Genomic DNA, 14,144 nt, shown 5'->3' on the forward strand with positions numbered 1-14,144 from the left:
CTTTAAAATAATTTATTAATTTTTATGTGTAAGTGTCTGCATGTATATATATGAAACATGTATGTACTTGGTGCACATGGAGGTCAGAAGAGGCCTCAAATCCCCTGAAAGTAGAGCTGCAGGTTGTTGTCAGCTATTATACGGGTATATGAACCCATTCTGTGTTCTCTGCATGAGTGGCAAGTGCTCTTAACTGTTAACCCATATCTTTAGGTCTTTCTGCCATTACATAATAGTACCCAAGCAGTGCATACATAGGAAATAGGAAAAACTATAATGCTGTACATTCAAATAGCAGATACACACAGGTAATCCAACCACATGGAGAACCAGTCTTCTGTATTGAATTCCAGGATCCAGTATGACATCATCACAATCCTGAAACCTTGTGCATTTTTATTCTCCCAACTTGGGTGGGGAATAAACAATAAGCTATTTTCAAGCTCACCTGAATTATTTAAGAAATAAAGAAGGCAGAAAATTAATGCATATTCAAAAAGTGACTACCAAGTAGAGAACATTGAGCTGGAGAGTGTTCACCCCATGACTAGTTGCAGAGAGGACAGTTATGAACTATTAGTTCTTCAGAACTATCCACCAAAGGTGAATGAAAGATCTTCTTAACTCAACAGATTAGTGGCAGCAGAATTCACACAACTAAGGAAGTGTATTACTTTCTACTTTGCACCAGCAAGATGTTGACTCAACTATGGTAGCATTTGGGACTTGCTGTTTTGGACCATGTTATGAAATTGTGGCTCCTTCATTTTTACCAAGAAATGGCACAGGGTTTGCATTTTAATCACAGATTGATGTTAAGCTATTGGGGAATTATTCTATGTCTACTAATGTGCACTCGCCTCCCCTGCCTGAATGAGATCACCTTACACTCACTGGCACAGATGCAAACATTTCGAGCTGAGTGCTCAGAAGAGGCTGGAGTACAAATGCTACATAATTCATTATCCTGGGAAACACGATTTCAAAGCCACATAATGTGAGGTGCTCTCAAGTAGTTCCGAGGCAGGAGAGTGTACCCAGCTCCAGTGAAGAGACTGTTTACATCACCCTGATACCACTTGTTCCCTTCTACGGCCAACAAGTCCACTACTGTTTTATTGCAACCACTTCTGCAGACTGGATTCTGCAGATCAGTCACCAAAGCCAAAGGAACAAACCATTTGTTTCTGTGAGCCAAAAGACTATTGTGTGAGTGAAATGGTTCTTAAATGTTATCCTTTGCATTAACTTATAAGGTTTTAAAAACCCGGTCAATTTACACTTTAGAAAAAAAACAAAAAACTTTAGTCTCTACCTCAGCACACCTCCTCCCACCTCACTCTTGTCAATAACCAAAAGGTGGCAGTGTCTTACCCACCATGCTTCCTAAAAGAGCTTTGCATTGCTACTTTCATGTGCGTTGTTATTTTCTCTGGGACTAAATGCGGATTGATGGTCTTGTGGCATTTATTAACAGCAGCAACAAGGAAAATGCAATTTCAAAAAGCTCAGAAGTTTAATTATACAAATTACTATGTAAGCATCAGAATTCCTCTTTGATGAGGAAATTTGCACCAGTCAAAACTGCAGTCACTCCACAAAGCAATCAAGCTCTGCCAGCAGTATCAGAACCCAAACACCTAGTTCCTCCAGACGTTCTGCTCTCCTGGCTATGGGCCACAAAAGGAGTCAGGACACTTGAGCATACAGAGTAAGTCTAACGTAGATTAAAAAAAAAAAAAAAAAGATGCTAATGAACACATCTGACAAGGTTTTTAACAACCTAGAAGCCCCAAAATGTCTCTTATTTCTTTCCAAAGCCTGTCCTAATAACAAGGGCAAGGCTAAGTATCTGAAAGAGAGGTTGCCAATCACTTTCACACCTGGCATTTGAAAATAGAGCAGCTTTTTATCCACAAGGATTTAGGGACACTCTTTCCCAAGATGCCTTTCAAAGCCCACTCTAGGCAATTGTCTCAATTATTTTATTCCCATCAAGACCAACGGTCTCATTTAAAAACAAAACAAAAAACAAAACAAAACAAAAAGTCGTCATTTTGAAAAACAAGAGGGCATAGATAGCTTTGCCACAGTTGTATGCAAAAGGAATTTGGTCCTGCTTTTCTCATAAGTAGGTTTTAATTCTAAAGTGTTAAGCTTCGTCAGCTTCCCGAGCACTTGGTATAGTCTATTCAACAAGGTTTTTCTTAGCCTTTTCTTACATTGTTGATGAGTGTTTTCATGATACTGTGAGAGGCCTCTTTCCATCCTAATCACCAGGTTCCCCAACTTTCAGGAAATGAGGTCAAATTCCTTTTATTTTAAAACAGATTCACATTCAAATTTGAATTGAAATGACATTGAAATGACAACAAAAATATAGTTCACAGGTGGTTTGAATTCATAATGTTTGCTAAAAATCAATTATTCTACCATTACTTTTACATTTGAACACAGCTTCTGTATATCAGAAAGATTTTTTTTCATATTTGCATAGCACTAAAGAGTATATTGCTCACTCACATCTTTTTACTTAGAACCTAGGTCAATGTGTTAGGGCCCAGCAAAAGAATAAATTTCATATAACTTATTGGGTACCACTAAATGAAGTGATCAATATTAATCTAATAGACCTGAGTTGCAGAGTGGATTTTGTTTAATAACTTTTGTTTATTTCTTCTATAGGTTTTAGTATATATGATTAAAAGTAAAATTCAGGTGAACTTAAATTTAAGGAAAACGTGAAAATATATTTGGTAGGGAATTATATACTTTTAGTATTAAAAAATGAATGAACCTATTTATAAAGAAATTTAAAGTAGAAACATACAGGGCTCACTGGGGTACATTATGCTCTTGAAAGTGAAGTGATACAATGGTTTGACTATGACTGGATCTCAGAGTTGTAACCTTGAACTATGGCATAGGAAAGTCTTCATGTCGTTAAAGACTGATTCGTCATCTCTTGAATAGTTGTCCCACGGAACACCACAGAGTATTAGAAACAGCCATGAAGCACTTATTCACCATGCTCAGCAGAAATGTTGTAGAACACTACCCATGGGGCATAGCAGCTATAATGTTTACTAGATCACCTGTGCTTGAGATTACAAGAGACCATCAAAAGCGCAGAAAAGGGCCTGTTCTTTTGCATTCCCTCAGAGAAAGCCTAGGTGGGAAGCATTGGATATTCACCTGAGATTCATTCAGGCCTTTACTCCTTGTACCTTCCAGCCCTTTGATGCAGTCATGCCCCAATTGCACAGGGTCTTCTGGGGGGTCTAGAGCATACAGAAGGTAAAAACTGAAGAGGAGAGACTCTATCTGCTAAGGTATGGGTGAGTTGTCACTCATGCAGGGGTAAGCATCTCTTGTGATGCAGCTCTTTCAGCTCGTCTTCACTCCTGTAGTAATGCCTCACCCATATTCTGTCAGAAAGCCCAATAAACTCACTGATTCCCACATTAGACTTTGGTAGAAATGTGAGGATGTTTTGTTTTGAGTTTTGCTTTGTCTTTAGGGACTTAGAAGAAGAGGGTAAATGTTTCTTATACCTCCCAAGGGAAATGGGTGTTATTATAATCTAGACCTGTATTAAAATTCATGAGAATATGTGACTCATTGTTGATAAGTATAATTGCCCCAAATCTCTGAGTTGCAAGCTTGACAACTGCAGTAGTGTGTTTTGATACTACTCCTGGAATAGTTTGTTACAATAGCTGAACCTTCCTCCTTCAGTGTTGCACCTTTACATGCCATTCAGAAATCATTCCAAACATACCTCTATTTCCCCAGACTTAATTCTTTCTGCCCTTTTTTATTCCATCAGTGAAATCAGCTTCAACACACACACACACACACACACACACACACACACACACATGCACACACACACACACACACACACACACACACGCACACACACACACACACACTCCGAAAATATATTGATTCAAAATGGTATGGCTCACCATTGTGCATTAATCATTATTCAGAGTGTTTCTAGGAGTTGAAGACAGAACATTAGATTTTCTCCCCTTAAGAATATGCTTTATGCTTTTCGCCTTTCTCCTTGGAGGAGGCTATTGGTTGTTTCGCCGGGTTCAGCTGCCTCCAACATGCCACCCAAATTCAACCCCAACAAGATCAAAGTCATGTAATTGAGGTGCACCGGAGGTGAGGTCCATGCCACATCTACCTTGGCCCCCAAGATCAGCCCCCTGGGTCTGTCTCCAAAAATAGTTGGCGATGACATTGCCAAGGCAACCTGTGACAGGAAAGGTTTGAGGATCACAGTGAAGCTGACCATCCAGAACAGACAGGCCCAGATTGAGGTGGTGCCTTCTGCCCCTGCCCTGATCATCAAAGCCCTCAAGGAGCCACCAAGAGACAGAAAGAAGCAGAAGAACATTAAACATAGTGGAACTAACACTTTCGGTGAGATCATCAACATTACCCAGCAGATGAGACACATGTCTTTAGCCAGAGAACTTTCTGGAACTATTAAAGAAATCTTGGGTATTGCACAGTCTGTGGGCTGCAATGCGGATGGCCGCCATTCTCATGACATCACTGATGACATCACCAGTGGCGTGGTGAAATGCTCAGCTAAGAAGCAACAAGAGAGAATATTTCAATAAAAGACCATGTATCTGAAAAAAGAATATGCTTTATATGGATCGCCCTGGAAAGGGGAAATAGATGAGATCTCCTGAGCAAACTGGGGGCAAGGGAGGGCAGTAGAAGGAAGGGGATGGGGAATGAGAACATGAGGGAATGGGATGGTCAAACTGGAACAGGGAAGGAGTGGAAGAGCAATGAAAGAAATATCTTGATAGAGACATCATGGGGATAGAGAGAAACCTAGTGCTAGGGAATTCCTAGGAACCTACAAGAATGACCCCAGTTTAGACTACTAGCAATAGTGGAGAGGGTGCCTGAGCTGGCCTACCCGGTAATCAGATTGGTGAACACCTAAACTGTCATCATAGAACCTTCATCTAATAACTGATGGAAACAGATACAGCGATCCACAGCCAAGCACCAGGCTGAGCTCTAGGAGTCCAGTTGAAGAAAGGGAAGAGGGATTCTATGAGCAAGGGGCATCAAGATCATGATGGGGAAATCTATAGTGACAACTGAACCTAACTAGTGGGAACTCATGAAATTTAGACCAACAGCTGTGGAGCTTCTGCATGGAACTGGACTAGGCCCTCTGCATAAGCGAGACAGTTGTGTAGATTGGTCTGTTTAAGGTTCCCCTGGCTGTGGGATCAGGATCTATCCCTGGTGCATGAGCTGGTCTCATGGAGCCCATTACCTATGGTGGGACACCTTGCACAGCCTTCATGCAGGGGGAGGGCCTTGGACCTGCCTCAATTGAATGTATCATGCTTTTCTGACTCCCCATGGGGGGCCTTAACTTTTTGGTGGAGGGGATGGGTGGGTGGGGAAGGGAAGGCTGCGGGGGAGTGGGGAGCTGGCTGTGGTTGTTATGTAAAATGAATAAAAAATTCTTAATTAAAAAATAGAATGTGGAGAAATGACACACAGTCTGAGTTAATGAGAGGGTATCCTAAGACTGGACTTGGGTTTTGCAAGTCCATGACTGACCTCAACACAAATATTTGGATTAATTTATCCCTGCTAAGATTTTGCACTCAATTGCTTCTGTTACATTACCATTCACAATGATTGTACTACATATGCCTACTGCCTCATTAGAAAGCCTTATGACCACTTCCTAGTTTATATTGAAATTGTCCATGTTTCTTCCAGCACATTTTCAAATATCATATCAACTTTTGTCTGCTAATACAAAAACTTTTTATCTTGTACCCTGTATTCCATTCTTAGTTCTTTATAATGTCTTCTTTTCAGTAATTCTTGTGTCTATGGTGTTGATAAGTTTATCTTTTAAATGTTTCAAGCAAATTCTGCTTTGTGATTTTTAAAAAAATTAGTATTGATCATTTATGCATTTATTGATGTGTGTGTATGTGTGTGTGTGTGTGTGTGTGTGTGTGTGTGTGTGTGTGTGTGTTTGCTAGCATGTACAGATGTGTATGTGTGGTTATTTGCTTGTGAAGGTCAGAATATAACTCTACAGTGCAGGTTCTCTCCTGCCACCGTGTGGGACCTGGGGATTGAACTCAGGTCATCTGTCCTGAACACAAACTCCTCTACCTCCCAAGTCACCCCTAAAGCAAAGTCTTTGTAAAACACTTTTCCTACAATACTCTTTCCCCTTCAATCTATCATCAATTTCCCCTTCAATCTATCCCCCATCTCTAAGGTTTAACATCATTCTCTTTCTTCTGCATATTAGACATAAAGTCACACTATCACATTATCTTCTTATAATTATTGGCACAATATTGATGACTATTAATTTGTATTTTCCTGATATATTCTTGAATGCTCACTGTCTTGCCCACCAGAATGTAAGCTATCTGAATGTAGTCACATCTCTATTATTTATTGTTGTATTCTCAGATCCTAGGACGATGTATAGCACATAATAGAAGGTTCACAGATATTGTTAAATAACAAGTGGTTGATGATGGCTATGCATTCATAACTCTGGCATTAGGTACCCCAACTCTTTCATTTTTGACTTACTAGTACTAAGGATAAAATGGTGGTCCAAAACCCTAGATATTTGGAAATGAATAAACCAAGAAATAATTTCTGGCTGGAATGATTCTGAAAGGCTTCATGAAGAAGGCATTTTTGCTAAAGCTGAGTGGGTGACAAAAGGTAATTTCCAGCAATGAGCATTACATGAAAGAAAATAACAAATGAAAAGATTTGATGAATTCCTACAAACAACAATGGCTGCTCACTTAATTAAACTGGAGTGTATGAAAGCAAATAATATAGCTTAAAGATAGCAGAGGCATATGTCTTAAGTAATGTTCTATTGCTATAAAGAGACACCATGGTCAAGGCTATTTATAAAAGAAGACATTTAATTGGGGCCTTGCTTACAGTTTTAGGGTATTATTCTATAACCATTATGGTAGATGTTAGAGCAATAGCTAAGAGCCTACATGATCCACAAGCAGAAGGCAGAGGGAGAGAGAAGACTGGATCTGGTGTGGGCTTTTGAAACTCAAAGCCTGTGACACAGTGACATGTTCCCTCCAATAAAGCCATACTTCTGAACTGTCCAAAAACTGTCCACCAACTGGAAACCAAATACAGAATTATGTGAGCCAGTGGGGGACATTCTCATTCAAACTACCACAAGGTTGGAGACAGGACTAACTCTAAATCCTGGAAAGAGATATAAAGTATGTATGTATTCAATTCAATAGCTAATTGGGAAGAGTAACAGGTTCATACCTATGTTCCATAAAGTGTAAACAACAGAGTTATATAGTATAAGTCATCAAGACGATGAATAAAGGAACAGTTTAGAGGCTAGTATAAAAGTTTAGAGGGTTGGGGATTTAGCTCAGTGGTAGAGCGCTTGCCTAGCAAGTGCAAGACCCTGGGTTCGATCTTCAGCTAAAAAAAAAAAAGTTTAGAATAATATACCCAAGCAAAATCAGAAGGATGGTAAACATGGAAAGAAATACAAGACAAAGAAAAACAATACCCCCCAGAGAGAGAAAGAGAGAGAGAGAGAGAGAGAGAGAGAGAGAGAGAGAGAGAGAGAAGAGGAGAGGAGAGGAGAGGAGAGGAGAGGAGAGGAGAGGAGAGGAGAGGAGAGAAGAGGAGAGAGAGAGAAAGACAGACAGACAGACAGACAGACAGACAGACAAAGACAGCGAGACAGACGGGGGGGGGATAATTTACTTCGCATTGTCAGACATTCAGAGAAAACCACATTTGAGTTCCAGAAGATAGATGATTGAAAGAATGAAGGATATGTTAAGAAGAACAGAGAAACCAGAAGGAAACTAAAATTTGACTCAACAATGATGAGATTCATGTTAATTTTGGCAAGAAGATTCTAATGTGGACAAAAGTGAGCATACTTTCTTGTAAGCATCAAGATATATCTAATTCAAGTTGCTTTGGTAGGAAAAGTGGTTTTGGAGTCTTTCCATAGGTGAAGTGGATCAGGGAATTTCTTTTTGGAGGCCATAGTGGAAGAGAATATTACTGCAAAGATAAGACAAGGCAAACTTCTCAGTGAAAGTTTTCCAAAATCATGAAATCATCTGGACTATTCTTTTGTTTTCTGCATCTAACTTTGGAATAACATCATGATGCTGTTATAGTTGTACTGCCTGAAATGGTAGCCCCTAGCATATAAAGAGTATTGAAAGATGACTAGTACAAGCTAACATGTGATGGAGAGTATGGAACATCAGATTTTGAAGGCTTAGCATGAAGAGATATGTAAATACATATAAAAAGTTATGTATTTAAATATTGAGAAAAATACCTTTTCAAATAAAATTTATCTAGCATTGACTTGTTTCTGTCCCATGTAAAGATGATACAATGAAACTCTATCCCACAGTTAGACTAGAGATGGTGATACTAAAGAGAAAATTAAAGCTAACTGGGGCCATTAAAGTGCAGTGGCAACTAGTAGAACTGGTGGCTTATAAGAAGAAGCAAAGACTCAGAGAAACATGCATAGAGAAAAGGCGATATGAAGACTAGCATAGAGGTGGCTATCGACAGACCAGTGAAACCAGCCTCAGCAGATACTATATTTCAAGTGCCTTGACCTTGAGTTCCTGTCTCCATACCTGTCTGTTGGATTTTGCAAAGATAGCCTGAGAACACTACTAATGTGCTAATATTTTAATTTCATAAGTCATGGCTACTAATAACTTTAAAAGGATAGATATAGTGTATATCTAAAACTTACAAATTAATTCCACCAGATAACATTGTTTTTAGGTCTAGGGCTAATGTGTCAATGGTTTCCTAGGGGGCAAGATGAGCTCATGAACAGCAGAGAAACAGAACAGTGCTGGGTTTTGACTGAGGAAGGATGTGGCATTCAGTACCTATATTTTTGGGTTGTCTTCTCTAAAATCCAGGAAATCCTAATTAACTTGCTTTCTCTTCTGTCTGTCTGAATTGGGTCCCAAATCATCAATTACAGCCTTTTCGTTGCCTTAAAGTAGGATATGAAGAAATTATTTGAACTAACCCTAAGCCATGTTATGCCATATTTAGTGCAAGTTTTAAGAATATTATGGAGGCAAGAAGAAAACCTGGTGATATGGAGTGTAATCCAGTTTGTAATAACTGGAGTGACAAAGGTGTGACTAAGAAATTGACCAGACTTAGATATAAGCAAAAGCGACAAGCAGTTTGATAACTATGGTATTTGAAAAATGGAAGCGGGGAGGTGCTGAAAGGACTGTGGAAGTGCTTTCACAAGACAATTTGATTGAGTTTGTGTATCCCTGGGAATTAGAGGATAGAATGAGTTACACTTATCAGTACAACACTATAATACAGCCCTATTTTCCATTCGTCCTCCAACCCCAAGTCCTATCTGGTTTTATGTATTCATGTTACTTGACATGCAGATTTTACACTGTGGTGATTTCTAAAATAGGCGTATATCTTGGACAAATTTGTCCCTGATATGTGGTAGAGATACATATACTGGATTACGGTAACATCAGAATCAATAGGAAGCTTTTCAGTTTTGGAGGTCCTACCAATTTATTACTGAAATCCACCTCAAAACAACCTACTAAGATCACTTGAAAGCAGAAGTCAAATATGAACTACATGTTAACTATAGCTACAAATTCTGTCCTTCCACACTGTATCACTCAAGTGTTATCTTCTTTACTTTGTGACAGGGCCAGGAAAAGCATATGTTTTGTATTACCAAGACATATGTATGCCACTTCAAATTTCCTGGCTACCTTTGCCAGCTTACCTTCTTAAGTTGGAGTAAATACTGGAATGGTTTTTGGACGCTTCCTTTTAGAGCTTATGAAAATGATGCTAACCATGAATTGACTAGGGTATAAAACAGCAGTCCACATTAAATTAGAGAACCTAAGACACTTCAGTAGATATTATAGTATCCCTAGTTAAGGTTTCTTATGCTGTCATAAACACCAAGACAAAAGCAACTTGGGAGTGAAAGGGTTTGTTTTGCTTACATATTCCTGGCCAAAGTTCATTGAGGGAAACTGAGGCAAAAACTTAGAGCAGGAACCTAGGCAGGAACTGAAGCAGAGGCCATTGAAGATGCTGATTACTGCCTTGCTTCCTTTTGCTCAGTTTGTTTTCTTACACACCCTCAAACCACCTGTCCAGGGGTAGCACCACCCACAGTGGGCTGGGCCCTCTCATATCAATCATCAATCGAGAAAATTCTCCACAGTCTTGCTTTTAAGCCAATCTGATGGGACTTTTTTTAAAATTGAGGTTTCTTCTTAGACAACTCCCACTTGTGTTAACTTAAAAAACTGACCACAATACTTAATTATTTATATCCATGAATATAAATATATAATTATATTCAATGTTTTATTTATATTGCTTTCTCCCTGAAAATATCAGGAAAAGATTCTCTTGTTCCATACTTTCTACTAGTCCTCAAAAATCGTGTGGTAAAATGATAGGACAGAACATGAAAGGGTCCCTTCCTTGTGGACCCAATCTGAGAAGTTAGCCCTCTGGGAAAGGGGCTTGAGCAGGTCCTTGAAGACTAAACCCTCACATTCCTTGAGAGGAAATTTCTAGTTCAAACTCTCAGACATGCAGAACGTTTTCACCAAGGGGTAATAAACATGCAGATAGCTTCTTCAGGTCAACTGGCTGCCTTGATGTGGTGTCTCACATAGAAGCAGCAGCAGGAGTTCAACGTCCTTGGATACTAATAGAAAATCCTACCCAAAGCCACCTATTCCTGACTCTTGTAATTCATGTTTGTACTCAACAGAATATCAGATAGTGTGTTTATAGTAAGCTGAACTGGGTTTTTCTTTGGTATTTGGAGCAAAAGAGCTTTGTAATTACAAAATCACAAAGAAATTGATAACATTATGTGTTAATTATAGCTTTGGGTTTTGAGAAAATCAAGAATCATTTAATTCAATTTTATATTTTTGGATAAAAGGTCAAAACCTCAATGTATTTCTTCTATTGATCTGGTGGCTTGATAAGGGAATGTCAAAATGGGTTTTAAAAAGCATTTCTTTTGTATTTTTAAACCCTGTGAAAATTAATATTATTCAACATATTTGTATCTTTGGGTATAAACATGGTTTTGAATTATTTCTTATTAACCAAAATATTAATACAAACATGAGTATTCTTGGGGCTGGACAGATAATTCAGTGGTTAAACGCACATTTTGCTCTTGTAGAGGATCCACGTTCAGTTACCAGCATCTACTGGTGGTACACAGTCATCAGTAACTGCAGTTCCAGGGTTTAACACCATCTTCTGACCTCCACGGCACAAGACATATGTGGTGCACATACATACAAGGCTAAACACACACACAAAGTTAAAAATAAATAAATCTATAAATTATTAAAATAAGAGTATCACCTACCCTGTTTATAGAAATGTACTACAAAATTAAGGAGAATATTATATTATTTGAGAAGTATGCTTACTGGTCACATAACCTGAATTTTAGTTAAATTCCTGTCAGCTGAACTGTAAGAAATTAAAGATCCAAGATAAAGTGTGCTCCCAAGCTTCAAATCTGACCAATTCCATTACGTGCACTATTGAAGTATGAAAATTTTCTCCTCGATCAAAATGCTGCTGAGAATTTAGACCGTTATTTTTCCTTTTTAAAACAACAACAATAGTAAACCATGAACACCATGGTTATGAAAAAAGAGTATAAAGACCAAATGGAAGATTGAAACAAACAGATATACAGTGACTTTTTACATTTTTAAGTAGGTCACAGTAAGGTATATTATTCTTTCTGGAAAAAGTCAGGTTAAGTTTCTCAATTAGGAAAAGATGTATTTATAGAGTTCTTCAGTTTTTATTGATTTTTTATGTTATTTTAAAAATGATGAATAACCATCATGCGGGAAGCTAAACTCAAGGAGTATTTCTCTCCCATCTTGAGCTGTTGTCAAAAAAATCACCATTCTGGCTCTCACAGGTTTGTGGAATTCTGCCTGGTAGAGCAGCTGGGATGATAGGCCATGAGGAAGGGTCATTCTCTTTGACATTTATGAATTTCTGAATGTCCTTGTCCTGGGACTCTGATGTACACCTGAACATAGCCGATGCTTCAGACAAAAGCAAGGTCTCTCACTTGGAACAAGGATAATCTGCTTAAAAATCTAAATCTCGTATAAATGGCTGACGTGTGCAAGAATACCATAGTACATAGCTCTTTGTAAGGCAATTTTAAAAGAAAATGATACACATTTTGCCCAGCCAAGCAATCTGAAAGTTCAAAAGGTAAGAAGCACTTCTCAGCATGAAACTGTCAAACACATTTGAAAAGAAAGTTAATTACAATTGGCATTTCCAGGCCTTCTGCTGTCCATGACTATCTTACTGAAAGGTGACATTGGTGGTATCCATTCTAGAGAAGCTGAGAAATAAAGAACAGTTAAAAACTGAAGCGCCACATTTCTGTAATATAGAGTGAACAACCCCAGACCCTTGTCATTTTCTGTAGACACTTTTAAAACTTGATGCATGTGAAGAGATTGAAACTGAGCATAAACTGGAGTCAGAGATAGCAGGAGGATCCCCAAAGAGGTCAGCTGCAGTGTCCTTTCCATGAGAAAGATTCTTGTTTGCCTTACTACTCTGTCAGTTCCTGGGTAGGTTAAGACCTCCACCCTGTGAAGTCTTGTTTACTCTTGAGGGAGAGAGAAAAAAGGAGAGAGATAGAGACAGAGAGACAGACAGACAGGCAACAGACACAGAGAAGAGTGGTTTAATAAGATCTATCATTCAATTGATCTGGGTTTGATTACCATGCCAAAGGAATCTCAAAGTGGAGTTTGGTTTTATTCTTAGTGTGCTTTTCAGATGACAAAGACATTAAACATTGCATGGTTTCTGAAAGGCCATTCACCAAACCGAATTTAGTTTCTTGTTAGTGTATTATTGTGTTGCCATCACTACTTCAGACAGGAAAGTTTGTCTATGCTGGTGTTACGCCTTTGGAGAATATAAAAAGCAAAAAGAAAAAAAAGATGGATGGTGATCAGATGGCCAAACATCCTAACAGTCGTGCTGGAACTCTCATCCAATAACTGATGGAAGTAGATGCAGAGATCCTCAGCCAGGCCCCAGGTGGAGCTCCAGGAGTCCAATTGTGGAGAAAGAGGAGGGACTGTAAGAGCGTGAATTGTTGAAACCAAGATTGCAAAATGCACAGGGACAAATAGCCAAATGAATGGAAGCACATGAATTATGAACCAAAGGCTGTGGAGCCCCCAGCTGGATCATGCCCTCTGGATAAGTGAGACAATTGAATAGCTTGAACTATTTGGGAGGCATCCAGGCTGTGGGACCGGGACCTGTCCTTGGTGCATGAGCTGGCTGTCTGGAACCTTGGGCTTACACAGGGACACTTTGCTCAGCCTGGAAGAAGGGGACTGGACCTGCCTGTACTGAATCCAACAGGTTTAAATGAATCCCCAGGGGAGTCTTGGCCCTGGAGGAGATGGGAATGGAGGGGAGGGGATGGGGGGAGGGTGGTGGTGGGGGCAGGAGAGGGGAGGACAAGGGAACCCATGGCTGATATGTAAAATTAAAACACAAATATAATAATAATAATAAAAAGAGAAAAAAAAGATGGACCCTACCTATGACATTAAACTAAATGTATGCTGTGGATATAGAATGCAGTCACATCTACATTTCAGAAAGAAATACTGATTAATTTAGGAGACTTTTTTCTGATTGTAGAGTGCTGAGAAGTTTGTATATTCTCCTACCAAAATCCATTACAGTTTATGTATAAACTTAGTTCCTGTATCTAGGAGCAAAGGAACACACACTGGGGACAGTTTCAAGTAGACAGATGTTAAAGACAGAGTAGATTACTCTGAGGTATCAGGAGAAAAAAAATAAATAAAAATAATACAGCAAGTGCTAAGATCCAGAGAAGTATAGGAGCTGTGCAGCTATTTACGAGAAAAAATAACTTCAACAACCAAGTTACTGAAAGTACCAACCACATCATATAAAAAAAAGTCTGTAGTTTT

At 38.9% G+C, this 14,144-nt stretch overlaps 1 pseudogene; it reads left to right on the forward strand.

Annotated features, from left to right (window-relative positions):
* The first annotated feature begins 4,112 nt into the window (after positions 1–4,112).
* Positions 4,113–4,640, forward strand: LOC118577848 (annotated as a pseudogene).
* The last annotated feature ends 9,504 nt before the right edge of the window (positions 4,641–14,144 follow it).

Source organism: Onychomys torridus, chromosome 2, assembly GCF_903995425.1.
Source record: "Onychomys torridus chromosome 2, mOncTor1.1, whole genome shotgun sequence".
Lineage (NCBI taxonomy): Eukaryota > Metazoa > Chordata > Mammalia > Rodentia > Cricetidae > Onychomys > Onychomys torridus.